The sequence below is a fragment of the Musa acuminata genome, chromosome BXJ1-10 (assembly GCF_036884655.1).
Source record: "Musa acuminata AAA Group cultivar baxijiao chromosome BXJ1-10, Cavendish_Baxijiao_AAA, whole genome shotgun sequence".
Classification (NCBI taxonomy): Eukaryota; Viridiplantae; Streptophyta; class Magnoliopsida; order Zingiberales; family Musaceae; genus Musa; species Musa acuminata.
The window spans coordinates 15,730,159-15,749,654 of NC_088336.1; the positions used below are offsets into that span (position 1 = coordinate 15,730,159).

General features: G+C 42.8%; 1 long non-coding RNA gene across 1 annotated transcript; it reads left to right on the forward strand.

Moving 5' to 3' along the window:
• Positions 1-13,385: 13,385 nt before the first annotated feature.
• Positions 13,386-14,635, forward strand: LOC135594887 (uncharacterized). The gene is made up of 5 exons (XR_010480227.1): positions 13,386-13,497; positions 13,581-13,734; positions 13,798-13,929; positions 14,011-14,218; positions 14,302-14,635. It is a non-coding gene; the product is annotated as an uncharacterized LOC135594887 (long non-coding RNA).
• Positions 14,636-19,496: the final 4,861 nt, after the last annotated feature.

Here is a 19,496-nt window from a genome sequence, read left to right on the forward strand (position 1 = left end):
GCGGACCATGTAGCAGCTTTTCGCACCCAGATGGCACTATATGGGACTTCTGACGCCTTGATGTGCAGAGCGTTTCCAACGACTTTGAGGGGCCCAGCCCGCGTGTGGTACAGCGGCCTGAAGACCGGGACCATCACCTCCTTTGATTAGCTCGCCAGAGATTTCGAGCTCAACTTCCTGGCCTGCGCTCGACCAAAGCCGTATGTGGCGTTGCTCCTCAGACTCAACCAAAGGGAGGACGAGCCCCTCTCCCATTTTGTGAACCGCTTTACGACGTAAATCCAGGGCTTGTCGGACACTCACCCCACTCTGTTAGTGCAGGCATTTGTGATAGGCCTGCGACCTTCCAGATTCCTCTAGTCCCTCGCGGAGCGACTTCCCACTACGGTGCCAGAGATGCTCCAGCGGGCTAACCGGTACATCACGGCGGAGGCCTGGGTGACCGCGAGGAGGAGCGACTATTGGCAGCAGGCTCCATAGAAGAAGTCAAGCACCCGCGGTGGCTACCCGATGTAGTCCTCATGAAAAGAAATCTAAGCCCTGCCTCAGTCTCTTCTGAGCGAAGGTTCAGTATCTACCTGACCCCCTCTCGGCTCGCGGTTGGCCCCAGCTTAAACCCCTCTGACTCTACACGGCTCGGCCGTTGACTACTTGAGTCTACCTCAGCGCGGCCTGCCCACCTGAGTTGTGCCCCTCGGCCCGAGCCACTTGCCTCGGCCGTAGACGACTAAGCTCCCCTCAGGGTGGCCTTCCCGTCCGAACCTCATCCCTCGGCCGTAGACTGTCGAGCCCCCCTCAGGGCGGCCTTCCCGTCTGAACCTCATCACTCGGCCGCATGATGCTCGAGACCACACCTGCGCGGTCTGCCCGCCTGCATCATGCTCCTCGGCCGCATGATGCTCGAGACCACACCTGCGCGGTCTGCCCACCTGTGTCGTGCTCCTTGGCCACATGATGCCCGAGACCACACCTGCGCGGCCTGCCCGCCTGAGTCGTGCTCCTCGGCCCCATGCTCCCCGAGACACACCTGCGCGGCCTGCCCGCTTGCGTCGTGCTCCTCGGCCCCATGCTCCCCGAGACACACCTATGCGGCCAGCCCGCCTGTGTCGTGCTCCTCGGCTCCATGTTCCCGAGACACACTTGCGTGGCTAGCCCGCCTGTGTCGTGCTCCTCGGCTCCATGTTCCCAGGACACACCTGCGCGGCCAGCCCGCATGCGTCGTGCTCCTCGACCCCATGCTTTCCGGGACACACCTGCGCGGTCAGCCCGCCTGTGTCGTGCTCCTCGGCATCATTTTTCCTGAGACACACCTGCGCGGCCAGCCCGCCTGCGTCGTGCTCCTTGGCTCCATGTTCCCGAGACACACCTGCGCGGCCAGCCCGCCTACGTCGTGCTCCTCGGCTCCATGTTGCCCGAGACCACACCTGCGCAGTCTTCCCTCCTGTGTCGTGCTCCTCGGCTGCATTGACACGGACTTAGCTGGTTTTGCCTAAGTCGTGCGGCACCCTTGCGTGTCCGTCCGCAAAGGTCAGCCTCCCCGAAGACTCCCATTGTCCCTTAGGACCAACAAAAGAGAGAACAGGCAAAAGAGAACGCCTCAATTGGGATCCATAAGCAAACATGTCCGAAAAACACTTCATAGACAATGCAAATTACAAACAGACTTTACAAGCTCTGAACAGTGGCACAACAAAGGGTAAAATGGTTCATTACAGACCGAAAAGCTCTCGCACGTGTCCACATGACACAACCTTTATTTACAAGCCTAAAGAGGCCACTAACCCAACTAAAATGGGACTTATAAGCCTTCGGCCGCCTCTTTACATTCTGTACAGGGCATGAACATGCCAAAAGACACGGACACATATAAGCATTACATCCAACGTCTTGTTGAGAAGTTTGTCCGTGACATTCTCCCCCACTTATCCCTTCGACGTCCTCGTCGAAGCCTTTGTGAACACTGTAACTCTTCGCCTTTGCTGAGTCTTCAATCTTCTGCTCCAGCTGCAATGCGCCTCCTGGCTCCCAGCTGCTCTCCGCTGCTGTTTTTGAGTAGTCGAACCTTTGATCCGCCATGCTGCTTCAACTCACCAATGACTCTGACTCTGGTGTGGGGTTGGCTGAGTTGTGTTGATCCTCGTTGATTCCTGCGGATCCACCAAATGAAGGAAAAGACCAATTCTTACTGCGCCAGTTTCTCAAAATTTCCACATGCTGCTTGAACTGGGTGGATGCTTGTTGGAGCTTTAACGAGCATCGCCTCACAAACTTCTAAAGTTTTGGGTCCTTCCTCCACAAAATCTGCTCATTGACTCTTCTTTCAATTAGTTGTCGCATCCAAGTAGGTTCGCATCACTTCCGCTTTCGATTGGCATTTCGTTGGGAAATGAAGCGGACAATCTACTCTCAGTAGCACTGATCACCGTTGGTGAGGATTTGACAACTATTGTCTTCCATTATCTTCAAAGGGTCTTTGAACTTATGTAGAGCTCCTCTGCTGGATAGATAAGAGAATTGGGGTACTCGGTTTCGCCCATTCTCTTAAGAGTTGAGAAGGCAAAGGTTACTTGACTTCGCCCGCCTCCTCGAGGTTGTACTTCATGCATCGAGCTGGTTACTGGTCTTCGCCCGCTCTTTGCTCACACTTCTGAAGCACTTGAAGTGTTTGCACTCCTTGCATTGAGTTAGTTACTGTGATTCACCTTCTCAAAGCCATTGAACTTCTGGAATGCAGGAAGTTTCCACCCCAACTTGGAGTAATTCTCTGATAGATGAGGTCGCCTCTGGGATTGTACCGTCTTCTCCATCAACCCTGCCGCCTACTCCACTGAGTAGCAAAGGTACAGCACCGCGTACTGCCAGCTTCGTTCCTTGGTCGTGCACTCTTGCATGACCCGAAGTCCCTCACTTACGGCTGTCTTGATGAGAAGCACACTGACACCGGTCTTACGAAGTTCCTCGGCCTCTGTCCTTCAGCCTTGTCCCGGTACTTGGAGATTGCCTCTGCATGCTCCACCTCCTCGGCCCCTTTCACGACCAAACGCTCTCCCTCCGTGAGAGCAAGGGATCAATGACTTGCACGGAAGTCCCGCCTCTGCGGTATCATGGCGCTGCAATGCCCATGGCCCTACTATCCGTCGCCTCGCATCTGCATCCCTTTTCTTCACGATCAGTAGACATGTCTCTGTGGCACTCCTCTGAGTCCACCTCCATTCTAACTGATGCTTGATTTTGGGTAGCTAAGTCCCTCTGGACTCGTCGTCGCTTCCTCGCCCCTTTCGACCCCCTGCTTCAACACCTCTGTGTTCTCCAAGCAGCTCCTTCTGGTCGATGGAAAGACAGACTGCACTCCCATGCATGGCCTCTGCCATCGCATTGTAGGGTTTGCACCGATTCTGTTCTCCATAGCTTCCTTGGTAGCAACGTTCGCTTACTCGGCCTTGTCCTCTGACTTGCCGGGCTCCCTTAAGCGAATATGAGCTCTGGAGCAGTCCAACTCTCCAGCTGCTTCGATCATACCTCTGCATGATCAAGTCCCTCCCATGGGACTCCCTGGTACTTGCATTCGAACTTTTCCCTTGGTGGAACCCAGCCCCCATATGCTGATGACCAAGGTTTTCATCCGATGCAAAATTCGGTGCACGCCCGAAAGACCCGCCTCTGCGGTACCATGGCCTTCACTCCTTGAATCCATAGCCCTTCTTGCCGTCGTGTTGTTCACTAAAGCGGAGCTCCCAGTAGCTCCCGATCATACCTCCATATGATCTCATCCCTCACGGGACCTGTTGTGTGTATCGCATTGCCACGAACTGTTCCACCACGATCCGCTGCACCATGTCGCCTCCTGGTGACATCTCCATTGCATTCTGATCCTTGTGGAATAGACTCAAATTGTGAACCCTCCATGTGTGGCCTCTGCCAATACATCGCAGGGTCTCATCCACCTTCGGTTTTGTTCGCTCCTTTGGCAATCGACCTTCATCCACCCACTCTTGGGCCACACCTAGATGAAGCACCGCTCTAGGACAGTCCGTCGCCTAGTAGCTCCCGAAGTCCCCCGACTTCGCTGCAATTGGTGCACCATTGTCTGGATCCTGGGCCTCTGCCCCTACCAGCACAATCTCCGCTGCGCACCGCTTCCTTCATAGCAACTCAAATGGCAACACTGTGGCATATTCTTCAAGAGTACATGCCTCTGCGTCCTCTTGCCCCGTGCTAAGGCCTTCTGAACCCAACTTCGCCTCCGCAAATTGAGTCGCCTTAGTTCCTCCCTCAAACGCTTCTCCGAGATAAGGTGCATGTGCCCCGAAGCTCCCTTCGCCTTTGGCCCCATGCAAGATGAGTCTGCTCCGTCAGAATGAAGGACCCATGGAACAACATGATCCTGCTCTTGCCTCTGCAAGTGTTCATGTCCTTGACCCCTGTCTAAGGAAAGCACTGTGCCTCTGCTCCATGTTCCAACTTCTCTGCTGGCTCCCTTCATGCGGCTTGGGTACTTCGCCAAGTTACACCCAAGTTGCTCCGCTCCTCGTTTTCGCATTGAGTCGATGGTGGCCCTCGTGCCCACCATTCCACGGGTCAGCCCTCCCTTGAGTCCGATCTCATATCGACTCCAAGTGTGCCTTCATCTGTGTTGCTCCCCCACTTGATCTCGCAATGCATCCACCAATGCATTCTCTCAAGCGAGATCATGCGACGACTCCTCGCCGCTTGCTCAGTCCATCGAGCTTCGTGGAGTTGTTCTTTATTGAGGTACTCCTCCTCAACATGTGAAGTCCATCTCACATGATTCTCCCTCTGGAGAGCTGAGACTTATCCCTCCTGGATAACTGTCCCATTGGAGCAACATCTCTCTTCGTTTCGGAGACCACCATCCCCTTGGACTACTCCGATCTGCTGAACAAACTGTGCATTGTTCTGCCTCCTGCAAACGCACTTGCTAGATTGCGACTCCCCGTCAATACAGCCACCACTGCACCCCTCAAGGTCTAGCAACATGCTGAACTCGTTGCACACTTCAGCCTCCTACGAACGTATCCTTCACATGCCGAAGAGAAAGTTTCAATGCTCCATGGTGCCGAGTCTCGGCCGCCTTGGGATGGCCGCGAACACTCCATCGTTCGCATACAAGCCCATGCATGAGTACCGAATTCTTTGAGTTAGCAATTCCCCTCACCTCTGTGAGCTTTGCACAACTCTTTCGATCGCTGAACAACTCATTCCACCTTGCATGGTCTCATTCTTGCCAAGCGCCTCGCTTGCCTAGAGCACCATCAAGTATAGTTGTCAACGTTGAGCCGTAGCTCAAACTCAGCCATCCCAACCTTTGTGCGCTCCAAATTCTTCCAAGCTTGCCTGTTCTCGTGGTGCCTCTTGCGCGAAGGGTTGGCCATTCCTCTGAATGCCAATCTCAGATGCCCGCTCCTCTGAGCGACTCTTTTCCCTACATCTCCATGCCCGTTTTCCCTCAAACGGTCGCGCGTGTGCTGACTGCCCTCAACGCAGCCCCGCTAGGTCCCCCACGTTTGCATGTCAAGTGTTTCTATGAGTGCTTGTCCCGCTCTGATACCATATGACACGGACTTAGCTGGTTTTGCCTAAGTCGTGCGGCACCCTTGCGTGTCCGTCCGCAAAGGTCAGCCTCCCCGAAGACTCCCATTGTCCCTTAGGACCAACAAAAGAGAGAACAGGCAAAAGAGAACGCCTCAATTGGGATCCACAAGCAAACATGTCCGAAAAACACTTCATAGACAATGCAAATTACAAACAGACTTTACAAGCTCTGAACAGTGGCACAACAAAGGGTAAAATGGTCCATTACAGACCGAAAAGCTCTCGCACGTGTCCACATGACACAACCTTTATTTACAAGCCTAAAGAGGCCACCAACCCAACTAAAATGGGACTTATAAGCCTTCGGCCGCCCCTTTACATTCTGTACAGGGCATGAACATGCCAAAAGACACGGATACACATAAGCATTACATCCAACGTCTTGTTGAGAAGTTTGTCCGTGACAGCATGTTGCCCGAGACCACACCTGCGCGGCCAGCTCACCTGCGTCACACTCCTCGGCTCAATGCTCCCCGAGACGTGCTCCTCGACGCCACGTCGCCCAGGACGCGCTCGACCTCATGTCGCCTGAAGCTACTGCGGCACTGGAAGCTGAAGCCATGCCTCGGACTCCCCCTTTTTAGCAACAACCGACGCATAGCTTCTTTCGGGGGGGGGGGGGGGGGGGGGAATACGATGAGGGTAATAATGGCGACATGACACGCCACGACGTTAGCCACGCCTGAACAACACTCTGCCCAAAAGAGGGCAATAATGCCGACGCGATGTGCGCTGACGTCACCCGCTCTCAGACAACGACTTCATCGTTGTATGACCCAACACGCTTGGCCGAGGCAAAGGAGAACGACGACCAAGGCTCGCCCATGCCCTGCGGCAGTTCGGTTCTCCACGCAACGATGACAATGTCAGACGCCATCAGAGGTACGATCCTGCTCCTGCGGGCAGGCACATCAGGTAACACTAAACTTACCTATAAATACCCCCGAGTTCTAAACGAAAGGGGGAGAGCACTTCTTCATACAAAATCCCCTCCGACTGACTTGATCGTCGGAGGGGTCGGACCGAGCTTCCGGCCTGACCTGTGTGCAGGTGCAAGAACGGGGTCGCCTCTTCCCGGCGCTGCGGCAAAGCTTTCCTCCCGACGCGACGTTCCGACCGGACCACCGCAATCGGCCACCGGGAGATCTCGAGGGACGCCGCGCTAGATCCCCGCCGTTCGGACCCCCAACCAAGCCGCGTCGACCCTGAGGCCACGACATAAAGTTGTTTACACTAACAGTATACTAGGAAAATCTTATTTCTATCAGAAACCTCATCTGGGTTATGTCTTGGAAAAGTTAGCTAGCAATTCTAGAAATCCTGTAGCCGTGATGGACCCAATGAAAGGAACAGCAGCTCCGTCGTGACAAAGTAGAAGCACTCACAGACACTCAGAAGCCATGCAATCGTCACACCTACCTTTCGCAGAACTCCAGAGTTGAATGTTCGCTGAAACTTGATGTCTGGATGTCATTTCTTAATTCCTCAAGATGATGGTATGGTAACGGGAATTGTTGGCAGTAAGAACAGTTCCATTGGGGTAGGTTGCTTTGGAGATTAGCTACAGGTTTTGTCAACAACGTAAAGGAATCTGGTTCATGTGAGAGACCGCCAATTGATCACAGAAAAGTAATCTAGGAGGAACCGGGAAGGATGGAAACCTATCGACTGGGGATAAAACAAGGGAAAAAAAGAAGAAAAAGAAGAAGAAGAAGAAGAAAAGAAGGCAAACTAATCAGACAACAATTAATCACATCAGAAGCTCGCATCAACTACAAACTGCTTCACTTTTCTAGAAGAAACAATCTAAATCTTAACAAGGAGACGAAAAACATGAATGACGTTGAGATCAAAGTTCATACCCATGTTACAGCTGCGTCATCATATATGCCATGTCAAAATGGCCTTTTGGGCTCGACGAGGATAGTGATGGTTCATTAGTTCCTATGAAGTTGGATTGTTGCAGTGTCGTCTAGTAGCTGATGATGACCATTCTATGTTCTTGATTCATGACCGTCCTATTCTTTGTTAGATTGGTTTGCTTGTGTGTGAGAGTATATATATATATATGTGGACTTCTTCAAAACATGTCATGCACGTTGATTCGCCACTGCTTTCTTGGTGCAGGGTTTAACCTAAATCACACAAGGAAGCTCCCCTTGATTTCATAAGTCTAACGTCCTAACATTGTGTGGTTGATATCTTAGCATTACAAGTTCAATATTTTGACATTGTATAATCAACATCTAGACACCACGAGTTTGAAACCTTCACGTCATATAATCGATATGATGTCTATCTCTCTGATATTATAATCGCACCTATAATCATTCATATTTTTTATATTCAATGCGAAATGATTACACCTAAGATCAGACAAGATGTGTACTCATCCTCCGTATTAAAACACATCTTGAAGCACAACAATCATGAGATCCATTATAAAAGGCTCCTTACGTGTGTTTCCTAATTTTTTAAGATTATTTCGCTTTATACATTTAATACTGAAAAGCTTACTATTCAATCGACACCTCATAACTAAATCTAACTTAAGTATCGTAGGATCGAGTTTCTCAACCTCATAACTAAAGCTTACTATTCAATCGACACCTTATAACTAAATCTAACTTAAGCTTTCTAGTTATCGAGTTTCTCAACCTCAGTTTGAGACAAGCATACAATATAGCTTAGGTCTGCATTAACAAAAATCATTTAGAGATTCTCATCGAAAACTAGAATCTGCATTAACAAAAATCATTTAGAGATTAAAAATATATGTAAAAAGATAAATCTTAAAAACAAGAAAAATTCAAGTTCTAATAAAATTCTAACATTACGTGAAAGAGCATTAATTTTCTAACCTCTCACTAGTTGACCTGCTCGCTAACCTGTTTGGAGGTAGAGTACGATCTCAGAGGTTCACCCTCCATTTGGACTACCCTCGTTAACAAGGTAGAAAAAGAGGTTTACGTAATTATTAATGTATCTTCTCGACCTTATCCATTGCAACTTTTCCTTCTCCTAATCAACCTAAATCCAAAAGAAAACAAAAAAGAAGATATATCTGTACGAATCCCACTCAAGTTGGAATTCATGTCGGATGATGTGTGTATATTTACACACCTCGACTGAAGGGTTTTATAGGGTGGTAAGTGAGAGACTGATGAGAGTTGGCGAGCTAGTCATGGATGGGGCCGGTAAAACTCTTACCCAGCGATCTTTTCCACGTACTTGGGATACTAGAACCTGTGGTGGAGAAAGGAAGACCTCATGGAGAAGGACGAACTTGTGCGCACGACTCTTGCACACTGGATTCAGATTCTCAAATCGCCGGAAGAGGACGATGAGGACTTGCCCGAGGAGGATGAGCTTACGCAGATGCAGTCTCTTCGACCATCAATGCCCGTTCGGTACTTTGACTTTGTTCATCCACGAACCATCAAGCTGGAGACTGAAGAACCTTGAACCCTCCTACACCCTGAACGCTGAAGGAGAAAGAATGATCACAAATAAAAGAATGCGGAAAATAAGTACCGACGAGGGAAGGAATTCAATTACAAGATATAGAATGATGTAACTATACAAAACACTCGAGAAACTTCTCGGCGCATTCTTGTATTGAATGATGTAACTATAGAATGATCTTGACAAGAAGTTTGTGTAGTGGAATTCAATTTTGTATCGGCTACTGTAGTTAACGTAGAATTGAGAAGAGGAGAGAAAGAAATTGAAGTACAAGAAGTTTTGTTTGGACTTGAGGTTTTTGGATCAATTTCTCATATTTAAAAATCAAATTTTTGTAAGACAAGTGTTTTAATCCTTTTTAATATAATTATAATCTCTTCTTTTGTCTTGATTATAAGAAATTTGAAGAGTTTTTCGTTTAGATGTAAAGTTTTGAGTTTAAAATTTTTAGAATTTATGATATATCTATCTTATTCTTGTTATAACTTTTCTAACCAAATTTTGATTTAGGCAAAATTTATTTTATTTGAAAATAGACTTATAGATCTTTTTTTTATGCCTTGACGAAAGATTTAGAGTTTAAATGATTACTTAAACTTCTATTTCAATTAACCCTATAAATTCTACAAAATAAGGATCATACTTTTTAATATTTTAATATTAAACTACTTATAACTATATGTTGGAAACTCCGATTTAAGAAAAACATATTTTGTTAGATACTAGACTTGTAGATTTAACTTTTAGTATTTTACTTGAAAGATTTAGAGTACAAATACCTACCCAAATATCTATTTCAATCAACCCTATAGATTTTGTAAAATAAAAATTTTGTTCTATGACCTTTGGTTACCAAATTAAATTTAAGTCCCGGTTGGAACTTCAATTCATATAAAACTTATTTTATTTAAAAGTAGATTGATATATCTTTAACGATATCTTTCTTAAATAAATTAGAGTATAATTGATTATTCAAATTACTTATACAATGTTCCTTATAGAATATGCCAAAACAGAACTTTTGTCAATTTTACCTTATTTCATATATTTGAAATCGAATTATCTAAAATTATTTTTTTAATTGAGCCATATGTGATTGCTTTGAATCTTGTATATTCTTGTTCTTAATTCTTTTTTAATTTGAACGTATTTTGTAAAAGTTTGCGTTTGCATCATATTATTTTATATAGGTATATGTATATTTTCATTGTTTCGTATATATAGCCAATATATGCTAATTTTATTACTTATAATATCCTTTTATACTATGGTATTTATGGGATAATGTGAACTTTTATCAGAAATGATAAAGAGAATTCTAAGACATGAGAGACTTCACCCATGCTTTAAGCCCACGATGCTTTGTTGGCCCCCTCTAACTTCATCCAAACTTAGGTGGATAGAGCTCTAAGACATGGGAGACTTCTATCTGATGGTCATCTAGAAAATGAATAGACCATATTCAGTCTATGATCCCATTGCACCCTTTGTCATTTTTATATGATATCCAAAACATTGTTTGTGTTTATATATGTGTTTTTGATAAGAATGAAATGAATGTAATGTACATTTGAGCTTCTGTTTCTTATTTGTTATATTGATATACTTTAAAACATTTCGTATGTCATTGATATGCTCTGAAATATTTTATACGTCATTGATATGCTTCGAAATACTTCTTATGTCATTAATATGCTCAAAATATTCTTTACTGAACCAAATATATTTTGAATGAAATGATATTTATGATTTTGTATCTAATGAGACGATATCTATGAATTCCTATTCTTTGCTTTGATACCATGTTTGTTTGAAACTATCCTCTCTCGACATAATCACTTGTTGAGCTTTGTAGCTCACCGTTACTATATAAATCTTTCAAGTTAACTCAACTCACTGAAATATTATAATTGGGCTAAGGCATTGGAAAGCTATCCAGATTTTGGGCAAGTCTTATTGATTGATATGTTATTGTTGTATAAGTATATTTTGTATGTAATAAAATGTTATCGATAAATTTAAATTGATGTATCGTGTAAAAGTTTTAAAAGACCTCAATCATTTGAAATTTTGAAATGTTAAGTTTAATTTATGATAATGATATAAACTTGTGGTAAATGATTGGTTTTGTGATTATATAGATTCTCACACTAGTGAATTTATAAGTGTAGTTAATATTTTGTTGAGTTGGTTTTGGATTTTCTGAATTATCAAGTAATATAATGTATGAGTATAAACTGCACAGGTTTATGGATACAAAATATATTTGAATGCTTTTTAGTATCCTCAAATGTTTAGTTTGTATCCTGTATTAGATTGTTAATAAATTATAATATTATTGATTTAAGATAGATTAACACCTTTTGAATAAGTTAATTTGGAGGGTATGCTAGATGTATAGAATATGTTTGACAAACTATTAATGAATAAGATAATTATGATTTCTTCTAATACTATTTCTCAATCAGACTCCATTTAATTTTTTTTTCTCAAACAGTATTTTTAATTTTAAAAATACTCAAACCGTCCATTAAATTTTTTTCTTTCATTACAATGTTTTGATCTATTAAAAAATAGGCAAAAAAAATTTGGTGAAAAGATTTTGAGGATATTTTTTAAATTAGAAGTATTATGTGAAAAAAAATGAAAGAGGAGGTATTTTGTAGGAAATATTTAAAATATAAGTATTTTCTTAAAAGAAAATCGTCCAACATATTTTCTGATTCTAGAATAACTTTCTAGTTGAATGTGAAACACTTTGCGATGTAAGTTATATATATATATATATATATATATATATATATATATATATATATATATAATCACACATAAGTAATTATATCATATGATCATGGACCACATGCTAATGTGATTAGGCTGGAACCAGTAGATCTAATAACTCTATGTGTGCAACGGTATATCTCTATGTCATGTGATCGTTTATCTTATTTTCGTTGGTTTTGTCGACATCTCGACACATTTCCATATATCACGATCGTTCGTCTTGATCTCGTGAGTGCCACTATTGCTTCTACGCTCCCGCTATGCCTCCTCGTATGATTTCAACTTAGTCATAGACACAATTAATCAATTGTATCTTTATTCTAATTCAGAATCGGACTTGACTGGAACTATGGAACCGTGGTGTTCCGTGGTCAAGGCATGAAGCGGTAGACATTCCAAATTTACATGGCTTTTTATGTGCTGCTGCTGCTGCTGCTGTTTTCACCTATTGCTACGACCTAAGACTTCACATCTAATACTTGAGTGCCACTGCATTCAAGACTTTGAAGTGCCCATAAATTGCAAGACTTCGAAATTATTCCATTCACATTTTACTCCATTAATTCCACAGCCTCAATGTTCTCCTATTTCTGCTAATTTGCATACCAGTAGATATAAGAGGTTGATATCTTTGCGAGAGTCCTGTGTCAATGGGGCTTTGATGATTCTAAATGGATTTCATGAACTACACAATCCATGAACCTTATGTGTATCCGAGTGTCACCTAAGCATATAGATAGAAGCGGAAGGTAATTAATCAAAATAAACAGAGAGAGAGAGAGAGAGAGAGAGAGAGAGAGAGAGAGAGATTAGGGTAGAGCTCCAGACATGGCATGTGGCAAGAACAAAGTGAGAATAGTGCAGGCTACAGTTATAGTGAACGATGGTCTATTATAGTTGTATTTCATATATATTGGCTCCAGTGGATTAAAATTAGAGGATCTAAATTTGTAAGCATGATGTGTCATGTCACTGGTCTTCCACGTAAACAGCTAAACACGAATTGATTGAGACCTTCTTTTAACCTCATTTTGTCCCATGCAAATGAAGTTACCCTCAAACCTGGGATGACAGTCAACAGGTTTCAATGGACAAGGAAAGAGCAGACACAAGCACTCTCTCTCTCTCTTAATGGACGTTGCATCATTTATGATAGGTCAGGAGATTGATAGAGATATGAAACGGATGCCCATTTAGTCTCGGCTATGTAAGGCGTCTCTTCATCTTTTTCCATTCTCTACGTTGATTTCCTTGCTCGGTTTTGCCATTTCCATGCCGATCACTGTCGTCTCTTCCCTTTCGCTCTTCTCTGATGCCAACCCTTCCTCAAACAGATAGCAACAGAGCCATCGCCTTCGTCGCGGTTGTTGCAGTATAAATCAATGAGAAGCCCCACTCGCTTTATGGTCGCTCTTAGAATTCTGCATTCCTGGAATCCAACCGTAGGGAATGTGGAACGACGCAGTCCTTCCCTCTCTCTCTTCCCCGTTCAGCAGCAGCCTCGGTACCTGAAGAAAATATAGATTACTGCTAGCTCTTGTAATGTGTTCTTCTCAGTTCGTCATGTGTTCATGCAGGCAACACAGGACCACCATGGCTGCAGAGTTCTGATGACTCTACGGAGCTCCAGAGAGTGTAAGCCTCGAAGTCGTTTTGTCTCTCGGTAGAGTTGGATGTCAGCTTTAGCAATTCTTGTGATGAACTTTGCTTGTGAACAGAAACTGCGGCGGACTCCTCGGTGCTCTTCAGGAGAAGTCCGACGGAGGATCCTTGACAGGTTCACTTCGAAGATTCTTAGGCATGTCTAACGTAACAGGAAAGGGAGATCCGATGATGACCACAGGCTGCAGCGCCGCCGGGGTTCTTCCCAAAGTGAGCTGTTCTTGAGTCAGACACTGTCTTGATTCGATCTCTTAGCGTTTTGTTGCCTTGTAGGTTGTGGCAGAACGAAGGAAGCGGACGATAAGTAGGGATCCTGCAAACAAGAATCAAACACCTTCTTCACCATCATCAAAGAACCCGAAGACAATGTGTTCGAAGACGATGGCCAGAATGCCGCTCATCAAAGTAGGTAGATCTTCACCATGATCCGCTCGTAGCTGTTCTTGTTCTTTTCCTCGATGATCCGTGATCGACATTAATGGATAGGCACCTGCGAGGAGAAGCCAGAAGCTAGGGGACAAAATAACAGCTCTTCAGCAGCTCGTTTCTCCCTTCGGGAAGGTGAACACATCGCTCGTCTCCATTTACTACACTGAATGCATACACCATTCCTGTTTATGACGCGCAGGCAGATACCGCATCGGTTCTTCACGAGGCTGCTCTTTCGATCAAGTTCCTCCACGAACAAATAGAGGTACGTACATGTGGGCATTGATCGAGTACTTCTTGCACGCAAATACATCAAAGATAAATCATGATTCTGCTGCCATGACGCAGATGCTGACTGCTCCTTACTTCGGTATGAGATCCCCGGAAGAAGGTGATGAGGTAATCGATCTGAGTCTCTTTTTGTGGCGGTTGAAGAACAATCATTGCATCTGTGTGTGTAATTCTCAGGGCCTCGCAGACAGCAATGCTGAGTTGCAAAGCAGAGGACTGTGCCTTGTCCCTGTCTTCGCCATGGTTGAACTCCTGGATCAAGAAGACTATGGCCTCAACTTCTATTGAGTTCCATAACTTTTACCAACGTGGGTTGTCTGCCTCTGCCAAGTACTTGACTTCTTCTTCAAGCAAGATCCGATTTAGTTGTCGTTCAAAAGAGATGATCATAAGCCTTTGTTATACTCAATTAAAACATGATCCTATGGATGGTTTGTATGGGTATAATTTTTATGTGGAGATTGTTAATCCCTTACTTTTTACAACCATCTAAAAAGAAAATAGAATATAATTTTATTAAATATAACCACTTAATTATTGATTATACTTTTTATTTCTCACCACTCCTCAATTATCATTGCTTTATATAATTCATTTCATTCTACGATCAATCATCCTTGTGGGTGCTGATGTAAGAAACATTGGTTGCCTCCCCTCCTATCATCTCCGACAATTAGGAGGAGGAGGAGAAGAAGAAGGGAAAGAAAAATAGGTTGTATGAAAGAGTTGGGAGAGGGTGGAAATTAAGTAATAAGTTAAGAATACTTAGGTTAGAAGTATCTTAGAAATATTAGAAAGGTTAATTGTGATTGTGCCAATAGAAATATCCTTTTTCTTTTTAATGTCTACTAAAACCTTACATTTTTCCTTGACCTTGTTTCATGTATCTGTCGTTGTATGTTTGGCCATGTACCGAAATTGTAGACACATATACTGATTTTGTAATTTGGTGACTGATGATGCCATCTTAATTTTTGTTATCAATGTCATTTCATCAATAAGATTGAGTCATGATCTATATATTTATATTCAAAATAGAAAGAGCAACAAAAATATATATTTACAAATTGGATTGGAGAATTGCAGATAAAATAATAGCATAGCATAGCATAGCAGTACGAGTGATATGGTGAAGCCTCTAATTAGGAATTATTTCCCAGGAGCCAGACAGACCATGTGGATATGAGGCTTCTTATGGATCCATCCTGTTTCATCAATGTTAATTTTGGCACAACAATTCTTCCATTTATGTACCTGTCATTAAGATTGAGATTTCATATTCATGTTCTCGGTGCCATTAGGGTGCTGCGGCATGGACGTGGTCATGTCAACGTACTTGAAAACATGTCAATTTCATCGAATCAAATTAATAATTTGGTGATATCATATGATGTTTGAGTAAATGTTATAATCCTATCATATATATATATATATATATATATATGAAAAATCAAATTCATGAAGAGCATTTGGGTCAATCTTGGATCCACATTATCAATGATAATTTTATAATAATCATAGGTTCCTTACCCAAAAGTACTTGTTAAATATTTTTTTAATCGTATATCATAACCTTTTCCTAAATAGTGTAGTCAAACAATCATTCCCTCGTGATAATAGCTGCTTAACATATCATATCTTCCTTCGAGTTGGATATAATCTTTAAAATATTCATTTTCTCAAAACAATCACTAATGAAGTGGTCATGTTGTCGAGACAATTGTTCCCCAAGGCATTCGTGGCCTTGATGGTTGGATCGTCAAGTTCATCATAGCATCGGTACGGTACAATTGATCAAATCCTGAATTAAACAGATGGCTTATTGGTTGATTTACCATGAGGAGTTAATCGAATATATCTATTAGGGTAAAATATCATTGATATCCTTGTCAACATAATGTGGCCATAATCCGTACATGTGGAGTTGTCCGAGATAGAAAACGTCTTGTCTCTAGTCGTCATATGCATAAAGACCGAAGTCGCTTCTCGAGCCGATCCCTCCGATGCTTTGTTAGTCTCGAGATCAACTTTTGTAAGTCTAAGTTCTCAATTTGTACCCCTTCTTTTTTCTGGAGTTGAAGGTATATTTTTATACCTGACCTTGAAGAGATGGAATATTCATTGCCTCGAGATAATTAGATCGTCAAATTGACCACAACATCGATATGGTACAATTGATCAAATCCTGAATTGACTAGATGGCTTATTGGTTGATTTGCCGTTAGGAGTTAATCGAAAGCACTTGTTTGGGGAAAATACTATTGACGTCCTTGTCAGCATAATGTGGCCTTACTCCATATGTGCGGAGTCGTCTGAGGTGGAAAGCGTCTTCTCTTGAGTTATCACTAGCACAAAGACCAATTCAGGAGAGGCTTCTCGAGCTAGTCCATCTGATATTTAAGTTAGTCCCAAGGTCAATTTCTCTAGCTCTAAGTTATCAATTTGTGCTCCCTCTTTTCCTTAGAGTTGAATATGTGTTTTTATACCTGACCTTGAAGAAATGGAATATTCATGGCCTCAAGATAGTTAGATCGTCAAGTTAACCATAGCATCGATATGATACAATTGATCAAATCCTGAATTGACCAAATGGCTTATTGGTTAATTTGTCGTGAGGAGTTAATCGAAGGCATATGTTAGAAGAAAATATCGTTCACGTCTTTGTCAGCATGATGTGGCTTTGATCCGTACATGCAAGTCGTCTAAGGTATAATGCACATTCTTTTGAGTTGTCATCTACACAAAGATCAAAGTCAAGATAAGCTTATTGAGTCGGTCCCTCCGACGCATAAGTTAGTCCCGAGGTCAACTTTTCTGGGTCTAAGTTTTCAATTTGTGCCTTCTCTTTTTCCTAGATTGAGGGTATATTTTTATACCTGACCTTGAAGAGATGAAATATTTCGTAAATATTTTATAGGGGAGATAGTTTGTAATTGACTCGAGTTACCCCTGGACTTCCTAAAATATTCCTATGAATATTCCGTAGGGGAGATAGTTTGTAATTGACTCGAGTTACCCTTGGACTTCCTAAAATATTCCTATGAATATTCCGTAGGGAAGATAGTTTGTAACCGATCCGAGTTACCATGTAGACTCCTATCCATTCGGACAAGTGGGTGTCAGCTCGTATGTACATTTTCCTCCCACAAGCCTTACATAGCGTTTACGTGGTAGGTTTTAAGCTGATTATATGTTCTCTATTATTTGGCCCCCTCCCCCCCTCCCGAGGGCGTGCTTCGGGGCTTTTGCAAGAGAGGTTTAAAGTACATCATTTAATTCGTATGACACATGGCCCGAATGTCCTTGACAACATGACATAACCTTGGGAGCATTCGTGATCTCATCCTATGAGTTGGGTCTTCCTAATTCAGGTGTTTCAACACGTTTAGTTTTGCGCCTCTACCATCTTTATCTGGTTATACCTTGAGAATGCATCCATAAAAGGTAAGGAGCTCATGACTCGATGTGGCATCAACTAGTTGATTAATCCAAGAGAGCATATAGCTGTCCTTCAAATACACCTTGTTGAGATTAGTATATGTAGGAAAATCTAGGAGCAACATCACATGCATAATGAAAGAATAAAAAATAAAAAAAATCTTAAATTTTTCAAAAATATGTTCGTCATCGTGCGAAGATTGGTACGCAAAACCCGTGAAACTTAAAACCATGTGTGAGATAGTTGTGTTACCTAAGGAGATTGTATATCCCTAAATCCTTGTAGATCTATAGGAGAGGATGAAGGAGGTCAAGTATCATCTTCTCTAGTTGTGATCCACACAACAAGGCTACGACGATGCTTCTTAAATCACTATTTAAATCTCTACACCTACTATTTGAGGAGGAGAAGGGGAGAGGAGAATAGGAGGTAGTAACCAAGAAGCCTCTAGCCTATGGGTCTTTAGTTCCCTCATATTTATAGAGGCCCTCTGCCAACTTAACCCTAATGGATCTTACCCTATTGGGTATTGGATCTCCATCCAACTACCCAAGCCTTATAGATTATTTGATCTCCATCCAATAATCTCTCATTGGCTCTTATTGGATCTCATCCATAGGATCCAATAATTTATGGGCTTATTGGATATCTAGTGAAATAGGGGCTCCGGTTGATATCTTATATTCGAATATCCACTCATCACAATACCAATAATTTATGGGCTTATTGGATATCTAGTGAAATAGGGGCTCCGGTTGATATCTTATATTCGAATATCCACTCATCACAATACCTATAATATGTATGGACCCTTTAAGCCTAATATCGAGTTGGTTGTGAGTCATACCTATCAGAACTCCTTCAGGCTCAGTGATAATAATTCACTCAACTCATCGACTACAAACGTACTAGGCCACTACGCCATAGTCCCTAGACGATACAAGAGAATCCAATCCTTTGGACCTATCTGTCATCAATTACCATATACCTATAGTCTCTCATCCATCTATTATTCCAAAGACCGTATACTAAGTATGGTGTTATCAGACCTATATAGTTTCTACTCGAGTCTCGCTCTAATCTGATTCTCCCAGAGAACTCTTTCTCTCTCAATCCGAATGACCCTAGTTAGAGATTTATCTAAGCAAGAACACATGAATATTCCTCTCATGACACTGAAAGCGAATGATCCTCTATCGACACTCAATAGCCCTCGTAAGGTTGATGTCACTCCCGATGACTGGTTATACTAGATCTAGAACTTCCAAACCTATAAGTCTGATATCAAATAGTAGAGTACTCATACAGAACATTCTTGGTGTCTCAAGTCTAAGGATCAGGTACACTACTAGGATAACATAATCACTATCTGATAATGAGGTATCATTAACTATCCAGCATTCTATAAGTAGATCAATCAGTAAACTCATTCACCAATGAGCACCTGCACTGTAGCCCTAGTGTCCCCACATGGGTAGCTATGAGACCAACTACCTCCATCATATAGACAGGTATACAGTACACTAGTCTATCCGATTATCTCGGTGTCCCTCTCAAGTAACCTATGACCAAGATTATTTAGGGTTTGTGTTGAAGGTGAATCGGTCTCATTATTGTGATATCATCATCATTCGATTTCCATTGTATAGATCTATGGACATCACAATATATATGTATATATATACATATATACAATAAGCAATATAAAGTGATAAAATATCAAAATATAATAAGAAAAAAGAATGCGTATCATGTCACACATGCCATCACTCACGTGATTGGCTTGTAGGGCACCTATGACTAGCAATCTCCC